Consider the following 14103-nt stretch of genomic DNA (forward strand, 5'->3'; position numbering starts at 1 on the left):
TGCCAACTTGCAAAGGGAATGATAAAGTAGTAAAAGATGTTTTTTTCCCCTGACAGCTAACAAAAAAAGATTGTTCTTATTTTGCTCTTGTAACAACCTGATCACTTTCAACTATTTTACCTCACTGTTGTGACAAAATGTAAATAAGGAAAACTTCATGACTACCATTTAAATCCAAGTTTGTACTGGAGTAAGTGTAGTACTGTGAGGATGAGGTTCATTCAAAGGGAGATTGTGAGTGTGATGGGTTTTAGATAGCTGACTGCATCCCAAATGCTGAAGGAGTAGGAGCAGACTGAATATAAATTATTATGTATTTATCCATATATTTCTTATTGGTCTGGATATAGACATACAATCTAGACTTGGTATTTTGTATGTGCGGGAAGAATACAGTCAATACAGTTGAGATCTTGACAGAAGATCAAGTAATGCTCTGGAGGAACTTGGGTGACTACAAAAGGTTAATGGTACCACTGAGGAGAATATGAGGCTTTTCATTTTTGAATCACGCCTAATGTGACAGAAAAAAAAAAAAAAAAAAAAAAAAAAAGCTAAACAAGCCCCTTTTAAGCTTACGTGCTTAGGTTATTATAAAATGAGATAAAAATGATTTGAGATCTCTGATTAGGGAGATAATTTGTAGTGATGCTGTAGTGGCTATTATAATTACAAGTCTAATTAAAGGTTTCAAATATGGCATATGTAGATTATTAATGAGGCTTGAGAATGACAGTTAACAAAGCAACTGACCAAAGTAATGGGTACAGCAGAACTCTGTAAGCTATAAAGAGAGATGAGGATGGAATTTAGTATACCCTTTTGATCTGTACATGTTTGATTTAGGGGAAAGTACCATTTTCCCAAGTAGTTTTATTTTTTAATTTCTTCATGTCTTTTATCACTGCTATTCCTTCATATTTTGCTGCTTAGCTTTGCAGGCATCTACAAACACTCTCTTTCAGAACTTAGTCACCTAAATCTGGGAAACTCATGTTATTCTTCAAGCTTTGTAAGCTCAATGTATTTTTCATCCTGGGATTTTTTTATGTTTATTTAACCTGGAGTATAGTGTTCTTGCAAAGGGTCAAAGCATTGATATTAAGTAGAAAAGAGATTGTTTCAGTAGTATTCCATTCCATCTTGGAGCAGGAAGCTCTGCAAACCTCTTGAGGAAGTGTCAAGCAAGGCTGTAAGGATTTAAGTGGTTGAAAACAAAAAGAAGATTTTGCTGTTGCTTATCTCAACTCAGCTGAGGCTCTGTAACTTTTGAGATTTGTTCTTTCACTTGGTTGTACCTGCAGAGAAAAACAGTGCAAGTGTTTTAAAGGACTTATTAAAGCTTAACAGAAAGAATGGTCTTGTTAAGTGGCGTACTAAAGAAAGCTTTTGCCATTGACATTATGGTATTGCTCTAAGACTGTACCTCATGGCTGGAAAACCTGGACTCTGAAGTAGCACTGCTCTAAACACTTGGATTCATTTAATGGAATTACTTAATGTTAGGGTTGGTTTTTTTTTTTCCTTGATGAGGGCCCTTGCATTTACATAGAGGAGGAATTGCTCTTAGCTGAGAATTGCTGCTGTATGGTGTTTGCTTTTTTTGTCCCCTGTGATGCATCTGGATGGTAACTGCCTAAATTCTGGTTTTGTTCAGACTTTCCTTTACTCAGAATATCTTTTTTACTTTGTTATGACTTTTAGGGCCCTTCCTGCTTCTGGGATGCATTTGCCAACCCAGTGAAGGCTGCTGACATTTTGTAAGGATGTTCCATACAGGTTTGTCTCACCTGTGCTCACCTCTGTGCGTGTCTGTTAAGTCAGTAAAGCACCAAGGTAAGAAAATATTAGATCAAGTCAGGCATGGGGGTATGAGATGATTTCTGAGTTACTGACACATCACCCTTTCTTCACAATTAGTATGCTTACTCTGTTTGTGGAAGAACAGGAATCCTAAATTATTTGAGGAGGTGAAGTGACACCAAAATTGTAACTGGAGGACAGAAATATGTCTTGTGGTGAGTTGCTCAAGTCAGTCTGAGATTTATAGTTTCTGTTGTCTTTTAACTACTCTCTTCCAAAGGAAGGCCTCTACGATTCATCCAAAATGGGAAAGACAAGAAGGGGGAAATGAATTACTGATAGACAATAACATGTGAGTTTTTCACAGTATTTGTGGTACATTGTTCAAGGAATTGGTGCAAATATTGTAATGCTAGTAAAACTTCAGTAGAAAGTAATCCATGGATTTTCAGAAGGCTGTGAATAAGGACATGGAAATCTTTCCCCTGAACCTACCATTGTACTGCTGTTCTTTTCAGCTTTGTTCAGTGTCATTCATTCCATGTATCTATTTATGTTTGACTAAGTTTTCTGGTAGTTGTGGCAGAATTTATGTTCCTGAAAGTGTGCTTGTTCTGCCAATTCACTTTCATCTTGGATAAAAGGGTTTATGTTATTTTCACAGTCTTGGAATATTGTTATCTATAGTGAGGGGCAGAACTTGCATGGAGATCCGCACAAATATGACCACTTGTTTCATTCTGGATATAAATCCAGACTAAAACACAGAATATCCCAGGTGCCTGGCTTTCTTCTCTAAGTAGGTCTTTCAGGTATCCAGTAGTATGGTAGGTGACAGTGACACTGACAGAGGCTCAGCACCTAACAGGCAGTGGAGCTAGACTGAAATCTTTGCTTTCCACCCTGAAGAGCAATCACATTATTAAGGGCACCCATTTCTTCTTTGACTGTTTCTCTTCTGTAATCTGAATGACTTGTCTCAGCTGAGCTGTTTCCTCCTCCTTCCACCCTGTGCCACTTTTCATTATTTTCCAAACATTTCCCCCTGCAGCTTCTGACTGAACTTGTGAACTGACATATCTGTTCTTGGCTTCCTGCTCTCCCATTTCAGCAGCACATGGGGAGTAATGAAGCCTTTGTCTACCAGATTAAAAAGTGTCATTCACTTAATGCTATTTTTCTGTATTTATAATGCCAGTGCTATAAGCTCCGAGTGTGGATGGGACTGAGATGGAAGATACGACTGTGAGAACGGTAGGGCTAGCTGGCCACCTTGAGTGAACCAAGTCTCCTTGTTCAAATCTGCTGTTAGCTATCAAGTCACTGTCTTTGGAACAGACTAAATGCAACCTAAACAATAAACCGAAAATAACAGCATTGACTTCTGAAAGCCTATGAATGAAGAACAGCCTTTCATCGTTAAACAGCTACAGGGGCATTATTTTCGCATCTTTCTTCTAATTTTCTTTCCCTCTGCAATTTAAATGCCTGCCAACTGCTATTGATATGATATGGGCCATATCCCGTCTCTCAGAATCAAAATTCCCATTAACTGCCATGGGACCAGAAAAGCTGTCGCTCTGCGACTGTATCTCGTCTCTTCCTGTGCACTCCCCTTCCTACTCCAACACATTCTTCTTTCTGTTTTCACTTCCTTGCAGACAGTCCATGTCCTTTCTCCATTCAATGGATTTACCTCAACATGAATTTTACTTGTTCACAAATTCAGCTTTGCTCCTTATGTATGCTTTTCACTTTCACAGTGTTATCACTGTTCTGTGTATGAGAAAGAGGAAGGTGGAATAAAAGGAAGGCTGTGGTAAGGAAGAGGAAAAGAGGCAGTGAAGGATGTTTCTTTTTCCCTGCTATTCAAATCACTTTGTCAGCTGGCTTGTAAGCCTCTAGTTGGTTTGGAAAATCAGAGGAGTTTCCTCACTCAGGACAAAGTGGGTTTTTTTCAGAAAAACAATGTATGTAGCATTGCAAGCACACATGGAAAGAAGAACCTCTGAAGCAAATAGTTGCTTCAATACTATCAGTCAAAGACAGCAAGAGATAAATTTCTACAAGTAATGAACTATTACAAATAAATCTTGCCAGATGTTATATTTTATTAGCTTACAACAGTGGAGGGATGGTTTCTCAGACTGAAAGCCGTGAGCCTGCAGAATGCTGCAGCAAATGGGGTAATTCAATTTGGAGCGTGGATTTGGAAACACTCCAATCATCTAACTTCTGAAACCCAAACTGATGCAATATTTGTGTTTATAAGGGGCTACAGGGATTGCTCAGTTAGGAACAGATGAGATCAGTCTTTCTAAATGTGTGTGATAGAATACCGCTGTGATTAAAGCATCCAGGGATGCCATCACCTAACCAACTTTCAGAAATTTGTCACATACGGTTTAAAGCCAAGAGGGATTCCTATCTTGCCTCTTTCTATGCATCTCTCATTCAGACATTCATCTTTCAGAAGCATTTGAATATTTTAGCAAAAAAAACATTGTATGATTGAAAAAATAAGTTGCAGTGCTGTATTTTTTTAAAATATTAAATTCATTAAGTGTTCAATAAGCACAATCACATCATGCAAGATGCTGTTTAACTTTTAAAACTAATCTTTTCAAAGGGGAAGATGAGTTTAGATTATGATATGGAGAGTGCTTCTCTGTGTAGGACTTTCACATGTCAGGTGAGAAAGCAAAGTAAGCAACATCAGTTCTATTTCATTTTCATATGTTATTCCTGGCAGTACTTACAGGAGCTGGTAATTTCTAGAGGCCTGGAAAGCAGATGTGGTTTCCTGTACCATTAATCCTTGTATCTCTAAAGTGAAACAGGACACCTCCCTTATAAAACGTCTTAGGAAGAATGCAGAGAATTTTGCTACCCGGTAGCAGGGAAGAAGAGAAGAGGAATTCCTTGCTGGTTGTGTGCAGGCAATTTCAATTTCTTTGTGTCCCTTGATACAAGGGATCAAACTGGCATAGAAATCCAGCCTCAGCATGTATTAGCACTACTACTAGTCTATATGCCTGATGTGCATTTCCAAATCAACATGTCATGTGTATCTGATAGATTGAAATAACTCATACTACAGAGGCTTTTCACTATGTTTTTAGTGGGGAAAATAGAGTCCTTGCATATATTAACTGAAGGTTTTATAAATGTATGAAGTGACCTGAGGTCATGCATTCAAATTGATGCAGGGAAAGTGTAAAAGGATCTAAGAAGTCTGGATACAGCAAAAAAATTGGAACTATAATATAAAAATCATGTTCTTTTCATTCAAGAAGATGGGAAGATGATGACGATAGAGTTGAACTATTTCCTCTCCATCCCCTCACCTCTCCTTGCAATACAAAACAAGGTGGTTAATTTTCTAGGATAGTTTGGAATCTGTTAGTAGCTAAAAATCAAATGTATGGATTAACATTTGGCCATACCTTTGAAAATATAAAGCAATGCAGACATAATCTTTTATACCTTCTGGTGACAGTTGTATGAAAAGGTAAGAAACAGCAGCTGAGCCCCAAAGCTGCTTTGCAAAGGCTTGTGCAAAGATGAGTGGAAGAGGTTTGAAATCTGGGGTAGAGCAAAGGCTCTGTGGAGAGGTGATCTGGTGTTTGGAAAGGCCAGTATGGGTCTGATAAACCTGAGGACTGTTCAACGTGCAGTGCCTCGCCTACACCCCATCTGGTGTGAAAACCACATACACCCCTTATTGTGAAGGTGGATTTTTCTTATCCCCTGAACTTCTTTAGCATTAGTTGTTCTTCCTCTACTAGGAATTTTCCCATCTGAACCTTATAAAATGTTAAACTAAATTAAATTCGTGAGTGACAGGTGGCAGACTGAGTTGGGGAAGGGCAAAGCAACACACAGCAGAAATGTTCTTAGAGCTCTTGCCCTGGTTGCTGAGGAAACGGTTTCTCTTCTGTATGTTCAGAGTGTCATTTCTAGCTAGACTGGCATCTAGATATTTGCTGGCAGACACACCATCATTTTCAACTTATCTCCTTCTGTGTAACCTGTGTTTGTTTTCTTCAGGAAAAAAAAAAAAAGATAAAATGACGGGGAAGAAAAAATATAGCAAAATTACATGGTTTTCTTAGACATACATGTTTTTTGAATGGGATGTGATCTCAGTGTAGGGGGATCTTTTCTGCTGCTTCAGTGGGTCCTGTCAGTAGTTGCCAGACTATTCACTTGACCTATGTTTAACCCATCTTCTACAATATATTTCATCATATTAAGAGATAAATTACTTGCAACATATTTGATGGGTGATGTCTGTGGACACTAATGTCACATGAGAGTTGAGTGTTAAGTGTGAAACCCCTTCATATGCAAATATGCAAGCTCTCTCTGAATGTAGTGGAAATATTCAGTAGCTTAAACATGTGCCCACTAATGTCACTGGAAAGCTTTCTGGGGTCTCAGGCTACCAGCACTAAAACCTTATGATGGAATTATTGATGGCTGGGCATCTGTGGCTCATGACAGCCAAGGAGGCTACAATCACTGAGGAACGGCAGAATGTGCAGTTGTCAAGGAACCACGTCATTGCAGTGCTCAAACTGATGTCCTTCTCATAATGCATTTACTCCTTTCAGGTCAGTTCATATTTTTCATAGTAGGCTGTTTGGATGAGATTTCGTTTCCTTTTCATCCTTGTTCTTAAAACGTCTGTTTGCCTTCATATTTGAAATGGAGGTAATAAGAATATCTAGGGTTATGTATTTTGCTCTCTGTACTGAATATATCCACTCTTAATGCAGTGTTGCCAGGGGCTAGTAGTTTTCTGTGGATTTTGGGCATACCGCTGAACTCTCTGAGGTAAATGGCAAAACTCCAATGCACAATATTTCCCATTCAACTGCAGTTAAATATTAGTATTTTTGGCTGGGATTTACTTAAGGAGAAACCTCCCCTGGGTTTCTCTGAAAATCCCAGCCTTTACAAATATTATTGAATATTTCTTTCATTATTTGAACTAGTATGTTTAAAGAAGACAGCGACTTGCTTACAGAAAATTAAACCTTTTCCAAGGCTCTTGATCCTTGGTTTCATCTGGAATAACTGTCAGAGCTGGACCTGTTGGTTTTAAGCAGCCTTAAACTAACTTTCTTTGCATATGCTTGTATGGTGTGCAGTCATGTCCCTGTGAATGTGTACTTAGTGTCCTCAATGCATCCACACATGTTAAGAAAACATATTTTTAATATGTGTTGCTTACACAGAGAATTTAGACCCTGTCCGGAAATTTTTAGGTGTGTTGCTGGCAAGAAACAGTTATGAAGCCAAACATTTCCTGAAAATGCAAATACCTTCGATGAAGCTTGCTGGGAAGGTCTTTCAGGACTGTAAAGACAGAAAATGGAAAGGTTTATTTCAGAAATTTGTCCTGTCCATAGCCTAGTGTTTAAGGCTGTCTGCTGAGATGTAGGAAACTTGCATTCGTTGTAGTGCTGTGCCTGATGTTAAGTGAGAACAGAGTAACAGCTTCCCCCTTTACTGCTAAGCTGAAGACTCAGGCTTTATCTCCTGATGGAGCTCTTCAACCATGAAAGTTTCTAAACAGTCATCAACTCTAAAACGGTGAATTTTAGTTTCCTGATGCTAATACTAACATTAATAATTCTAAGCCAGATTTAATGTGAATTTAGCCCTGAACACCATCTGCCTCTCTGTAATGTCATTTTTCTGCTGCTGAGGACACTTAGAGGTTCTGCGAAAGCCAGGGTCCAGCTCACGCTGAAGGCTGTTTAACCCATCATGAAAGCAGCACCACTTCAGCAGAGAAGATTGAAAAGCTGCTCCCAGAACAGCTCATAGGAGACTTTCCAAGTTTTAGGGCATGCAATCTTTCTTTCTAATTCAGTGAAAGTGGTGACTTGCAAACAGATGTTCTGATTCCTGCCACGATATAGTCTGCTTTGTGTTAACTAGGGAATGCTCATTTTCTTGGGGGATTTAATCACAGAAGAAAATTCATAAATGGAAAGAGATAGGAGCTAAAATATTGTGGAAGTTAGAACTCTCCTTTGCATTTCTAATTTGACAGTTCAGTTAAGCTTCTGCATGGCTGGCATTTTTGTAAGCAGTCAGATGTGGGGCATTTCTCGTGTCCTAAGTCTAGCTATACAAATTCTCCATGTTCTGAATACAACTATCTTGGACATTTGATGCTTGCCATTGATATTCCACTCTTAATGTAAGGAAGTCTAGATACTTGTCTACAGACAGATGGAGCTCACACAAGCCGTGATGCACTCAAACAGTTCAGCATGAATGATTTGGGGACTGAGATTGTGGACCTTCCCTGATAGAGAGCATCTGCAGTTTTGATGGAGCTCTTAACTTTCGGTCTCTGCTTTGTTGAGATCAGGATGCATAATTCAAATTCAAGACAGTGTCAGACCATTTAGACAGGGCGATAACTAACTTTGAAGTCCATTTACAGATTCATTGTTAAGTCAATTTGGTGCTTTTGGAAATGACACCGCACGTTTCAAATCCATTTAAAATTACATTTTCATGACTTTTCATGGAGTTGGTAACATTTACAGTGTTATAAATATTGAAAAACATTAACTTTGCAAACATGGAATCTTCCAGAATCATTTTGTATTATATACAGAGAGAAAGAGATTTTCTTTTTAAAAACAAAAATATTTTTGGGCTGTGCATTTTCTAGCTTTTTTTCCAACAGATCTTCCTAATACTTATTTTGGCTTTGGGGCCATGCATTTTCTAGCTTTTCTTTCCAATGGATCTTCCTAATACTTATTTTGGCTTTGGGGTACTCCACTGTGTTATTGGTGGGAGGGACCAAATCTACTGAGAGTGATAATCTTTCTCCACTACTGTATTTTACAGAATATTAATTGAGATAAGATTTTAAATGAATACCTGGAAAAATTGTAACACATGTCTTGTAAATTGTACATAATATGCAAAACAAAAACAAAACCTGAGGTTTTTTAAAAAAATCCCAAACAGCTATATTCTAAACTATATGGTGCATGTAAATGGTTCATAATAATAATGAGTTAATCATGATTATTATTTCATATAATGAATTAAATTGCATAACATCAAACCACCATATGGCTCTGCACAATTTTTATAGGTTATACATGAAAAGGATATTTTCCAAATAAGTTATTGTAAGCAGAATATTTGGTCCAGCTCTGTTTTTTGGCCTCTAGTTTAAATACAATAAAATAAAGATTTCCAAACCTGTGCTGTACCCTTAGCTGTGTCCCAGTCATTCTTAGAAAGTAAGCCATCTCTATACTGCACAATGAAGTATGGTTTTGATCCACTGTTAGGTCCACCTTCATGCACTAGAAAGAACAAAGCCTTGTTGCTTTGACTGAGAAAAAATGAGAAGGTATGGTTTATTACTTATATCACAACGCTGTCTAAAGTGATGTTGCTTTTGAGACATGAATTAATATCAACATACATAAGGTGAAATTGTAGAAGGAACTTGTCTCTTTGGGGTAGTTGCCGCAGAGGAACAGGTATGGAAATTCGATTTGTCATGAGAATGCCTCTTCAGTGACCCACCATCAAACAACATACCATCTTCTTGCAGAGTTTTTCCATTGCTTGCTAGTTGTTGCAGCTAAATGAAAGCTCAAAGCTTTTGTTATCAGAATGATGTACAAAGCAATACTACTATTTACCAACACCTTTAATGAAAGTGATTTTTTTCACAATCAGTAGTGCCTACAGTTTGAGACCTCTTCCATGTTTTATACTTTTCACAAGTTAAATGAATGCAACACAGACATTCTACTGGAATCAATGGGCATAATCTTCTCTGTTGGCATAGCAGTAGTCAGACCTCCATCATTCATTCAAATGTTATGATTGTGTGTTTGCCAAGAGTAGTAGCCAAAAGGGGGTTTTGTGGAAGGCTTGCTGATTATTTAAAATCTCAGGGTTTGAAAGCTGGTCTCACCAGCTCATAGAAGTACGTTTGCTAATGTATAGCTGAGGTCACATTAAAGGATACAGAACTACCATCCTTTGCCAAGTCTTGCACATTGTAAAAGAATGCCCATTCTCTGAAAAACTAAACCCTAGTAATATGATTTAGTCTCAATTACTGGAAGGCAGCAGGGATTACCATCTGTAAGTTAGCGTTTCATAATACATGTATTTGACACTAACCATCAGGATGGGTATTTTGGCTTTTGTCTCATTTCCTCCTTGATGTTATTGGTATATTTTATTTGACAGAGTGTCTAATGGTTCATGTCAATAATCAGGTGGGGGACACTGAATAATGAAGAGATGCAATTGGAAAGCAATCTGCAAAGTAAACTGTGCAGTGAGATGTCTCTGTGACTGATTATATATTTATGTTATTAAAAAGCTAATGTTTTAGCTGTCTCCTTGTATTTTCAGTACCCAAGTATTTAATTGCTGCTAATAATACAAGAAGTAGGATACCGTAAATATGCAGAATTTTAGCATTTGAACTTAATAGGATAAATGAGCTGCCAAGACATAAAATTGCAAATTCATAGAACAGTGTTCAATCTTTTTATGCATTGCTGGGTGAAACTCTGTAATAAGTAGAATCAGATGACTCTGTAAAAGATTAAAACTTTATTTGCATGTTTACACTGGTTAGTTAGGTGGTAAGTAAGCAATGTTAACTGTTAACTCAAACCCAGTAATTTCTCGTGTGTCTGCTCTCCCTTTTCTCTCTGGTCTGTTTAGCCTCTTACTTCGCTTTATTTAAAACATAGATTTTTTAGTTCCCAGAGGGAGAGTCTGTTGTTTGCAAGTGTGTAATAAGAAGGAACTCTCAGACCATCTGAGCTGCTTAGCTATTGCTGTGTTTTGTAATAATCACTGGGTAAATGAAGCAAAGAATTGGCTGAGTTAAAAGCAGAGGTGGAGGAGTCCACATTGTCTCAATCACATTTCTTTGTTTGTAACATAATGACTTTAAAACTGATCAATTCTTTAACTTCAGGGAAAGTTCAAGTTGCTCGATAACATGATCTAATTGATCCCCTACCCCTCCTTGCAAACAGAACACTAGAAGAACATGTTTAGGAGGAAAGTTAGCAGGGAGATAGCAAACCTGTTGAAGTTTAGGATCAAGATGATGCTTACACATCAGAGACAGTAGCTTCACCGCAGCTTGAACCCCAAAAGGAATGAATCGAGCTATACAGGGAGGTCTTGTAGAAACACTATGGAATGGAGAAAGGAGAGGGAAAATTTTGTGTAAAGCAAGAAGTAAGGACCAGTCTGGAGGAGGTTTTAGGGAACACGAGAGAGCTGAGATGCACCATTGTTGGACACAAACACACAGCTGCAGATCCAGAGGAGTCACATTGTGGCAGAAGTACGCAATGGAAAAAAGTGTGAAGGAATTGGAAAGTGAAAAGAAATAGATGTAACTCAGAAGGTGACCATGCATCCTAGTCTAGGTTCATGGGCATGTCCTCTTCCTTGACTGACCCTGGGACCCACGAACATTTGTCTCAAATCTGGATTTATGTGATAAAATCCAGGCTTTGTGGAAATACAGCTACCTGCTTGGCACCACTACATCCTGAATACGTAAGCACTGATATTTCAACTCTACAGTTCATTGCATGAGCCCTGCACAGCTGCACATCAGACACTGTGCAGACAGCTTATACATGAGCAGTAAACGTGATGCATTCTCAGAGGAATTTCTCCACTGCACATGTTCACACCTATTTCCCCAGAGAATCATTAATAGAAACACAGTAACCCCATGGATTAAGAATAGTTCATAAGGATGAGTGCAAGATCCCAAGGCAGAGAAGAGCATTAGTAATGGATTTGATAGCTGGAACCTGAAAAAGGGGGCAACATACAAAGAAAAGTAGGCAGAACTCAGCTGGGCTGTGTCACTTTGCTTTCATTAATTACTGATGGGGAAGGAGAGGGGGAAGACATGTGGAAAGGATTAAAAAGTGGTTGATAGGAAAAGGACCATGAGGGTTTCAAAGCACGGTGCTGCAAGGGATAAGTATTTCAGAAGGTGACATACAGGTACAAGGTTGGTCAATAAATTGTTAATAGAGGGCATTTTCTGATATCGGTTTGTTTAAGCCTGAGAATAAATACAAGAAACTGCCAATGATTTTACCAGAAGGGAAAAAAAAAAAAAAAGGAAAAAAAAAGAAAGAAATAAAATGAAAAAATTGTAAGTTGAGAAAAAATTCTTAACTCTAGCTCTTCAAAGCAATGCATATATTTTGTGGTAAGAGTATTTCCAAATTTTACTTCCATTATTAAAAATGTTTTGCTTTTGAAAATTTTGAAAAAAAAATCAAATAACTTGCAAAGAATTACTTCTGCTTGGGTTAAAGAAGTGCAATGCAAGCAACGAATGACATAATGAAACAAATCCTTGCCTTTTGGTCAGGCTGAGACCCATGCCACCAAGAGCCACTGAAGAGCCAAACACAACAGCTCTCAGCTCCATTGCTGTGTAGCTCTATAAGACAGTACTGCCATTGATAGTAGCAGACCACAAGCTTCCTATTGCATTAGCAAGTTTTCAGTACTTAAGGTTTGTTTGAGCTTTGTCTGCAGCTTTATTTGGCTTAACTGTGACAAAAATTTCTCTAACTGATCTGGCATCAGTGGCTAATTTGTTTGGAGATTTTTTTTGCTGTTTCCTTTTTTGTTGTGGTTTTGGTGTTTAGGTTAGTTTCTTTTTTATTTTCTTTTTTTTTTTAATGCAATGCAACTGTAGCTTTCTATAGATAAAAGCAGCAAGTAGTTTTCTATGTAGAGTGAGGTATTTACAAATCTAACGCAATGATGTAGCTTTGAAAGATATAGCCTGAGTTTGACAGCAGATAGAGAATGGAGGCACAGGCCATAGAGGAGTACAGGCATGGAGTTATAAAGGATGGGGTATAGGCGTGGTACGAGAGACCTCATAGCTATAAGAAACTCACACATGGTCAGTTAAAGAAACGCAGATCTAGAGCTTGACAAAACTGGTTTTAGGGGTAATGAAGCAAAGAAACATAAGAGTAGTAGCCAACATACCTTAAAGTTACCATTTGTAGTAAACTGGGGTGTAGCATGAAGTTGCAGACCAATGAGTAAAGCAAAAGATGTATAAGCATTGTGAAAACTGTATGAAACACCCCCAGAAGGATCCTAGAGTGAAGAAGTAACCACCAACACCAACGTATTTCCTCTGGCAAAGGATTCAGAAGCTGACAGCTTGCTCTAATGTCCCCCACCAACGTGAAGGTGCCAGGCTTAGGACCCAGAGGACCAGTGGAAGCACGAGAGTAACACTGGGAAAATGGGAGAAATCAAGAGGTGAGGGTAACAATTTAACCTACATTACTGCTTCTTTCTCTGTAACAGTTAGGCCTGGACTAATAATTAGCAGACTTTTAAGATTTCAGTTATTCTTACAATACTTTTTTGGGTTTATACTTATACATGTATATGCATATATATGCAAATATATGTAATGATGGAAACACGGTTTAAATGGGTGTGTGTACCACAAGCTCCTATGATTACACACTGTCTGTTAATATATCCCATCATGCAATGAAATACGCAGCTTATATGATGGAAAATCTGCATTTTGTAGTTCTGGCCACAGAAAAGGAGTTATTACACGCATGGTCTTGTTTATGGGTAGATAACTGTACATGTTGCCATCATGTCAGTAAGGGTGCTGCTGCCTTTTGGCCATTTTCCCATTGGCAGGAGGATCCTGTAGTGCTGCTTTTGAGGTTTCCTGTAAGAAGCTATGTGACCTCTTCCACCCAAGTTAAGCTCACGAGAAATAAAACTATCTTCAAAAGCATCATTTAAGCAGTTTTGATCACATTTTCTTGCATTAACCCTCATTATGGCTTTCTTCTTATTCAGTGATGGGAAAATTAAGCTTTGCTTTGTGCCTTTTTCTGAAACTGGTTTAAAAGGGAAGTGTTATAAAATGGAAAGTTGAAACTGGTGCAAGGAGCCTGTTATAGCCTGGTACTATTACAACAGCAAAATAGTGTGTTCTGGACGTAACTCTGCCTGGCAGTGTTCTGCAGTAACACAACGCATGCCCGCTGGATCAGATGCAGACAGCTGCATGCTAGATGTACCCATGCTGGGAGCTGGCATGTTCAAGTCAGTGCTTTCCAACGGTACTTAGACATGTTACCATAAAGCTAAATTAATCCTGCCAGGGAGCATATCAGGTGGCTTAGAGCAAGAAGGCTGGCCAGAGCACAGTTCTCTTTCAAAGGACTATGGGGTGTT

Source organism: Falco cherrug, chromosome Z (genome assembly GCF_023634085.1).
Source record: "Falco cherrug isolate bFalChe1 chromosome Z, bFalChe1.pri, whole genome shotgun sequence".
Taxonomy (NCBI): Eukaryota; Metazoa; Chordata; class Aves; order Falconiformes; family Falconidae; genus Falco; species Falco cherrug.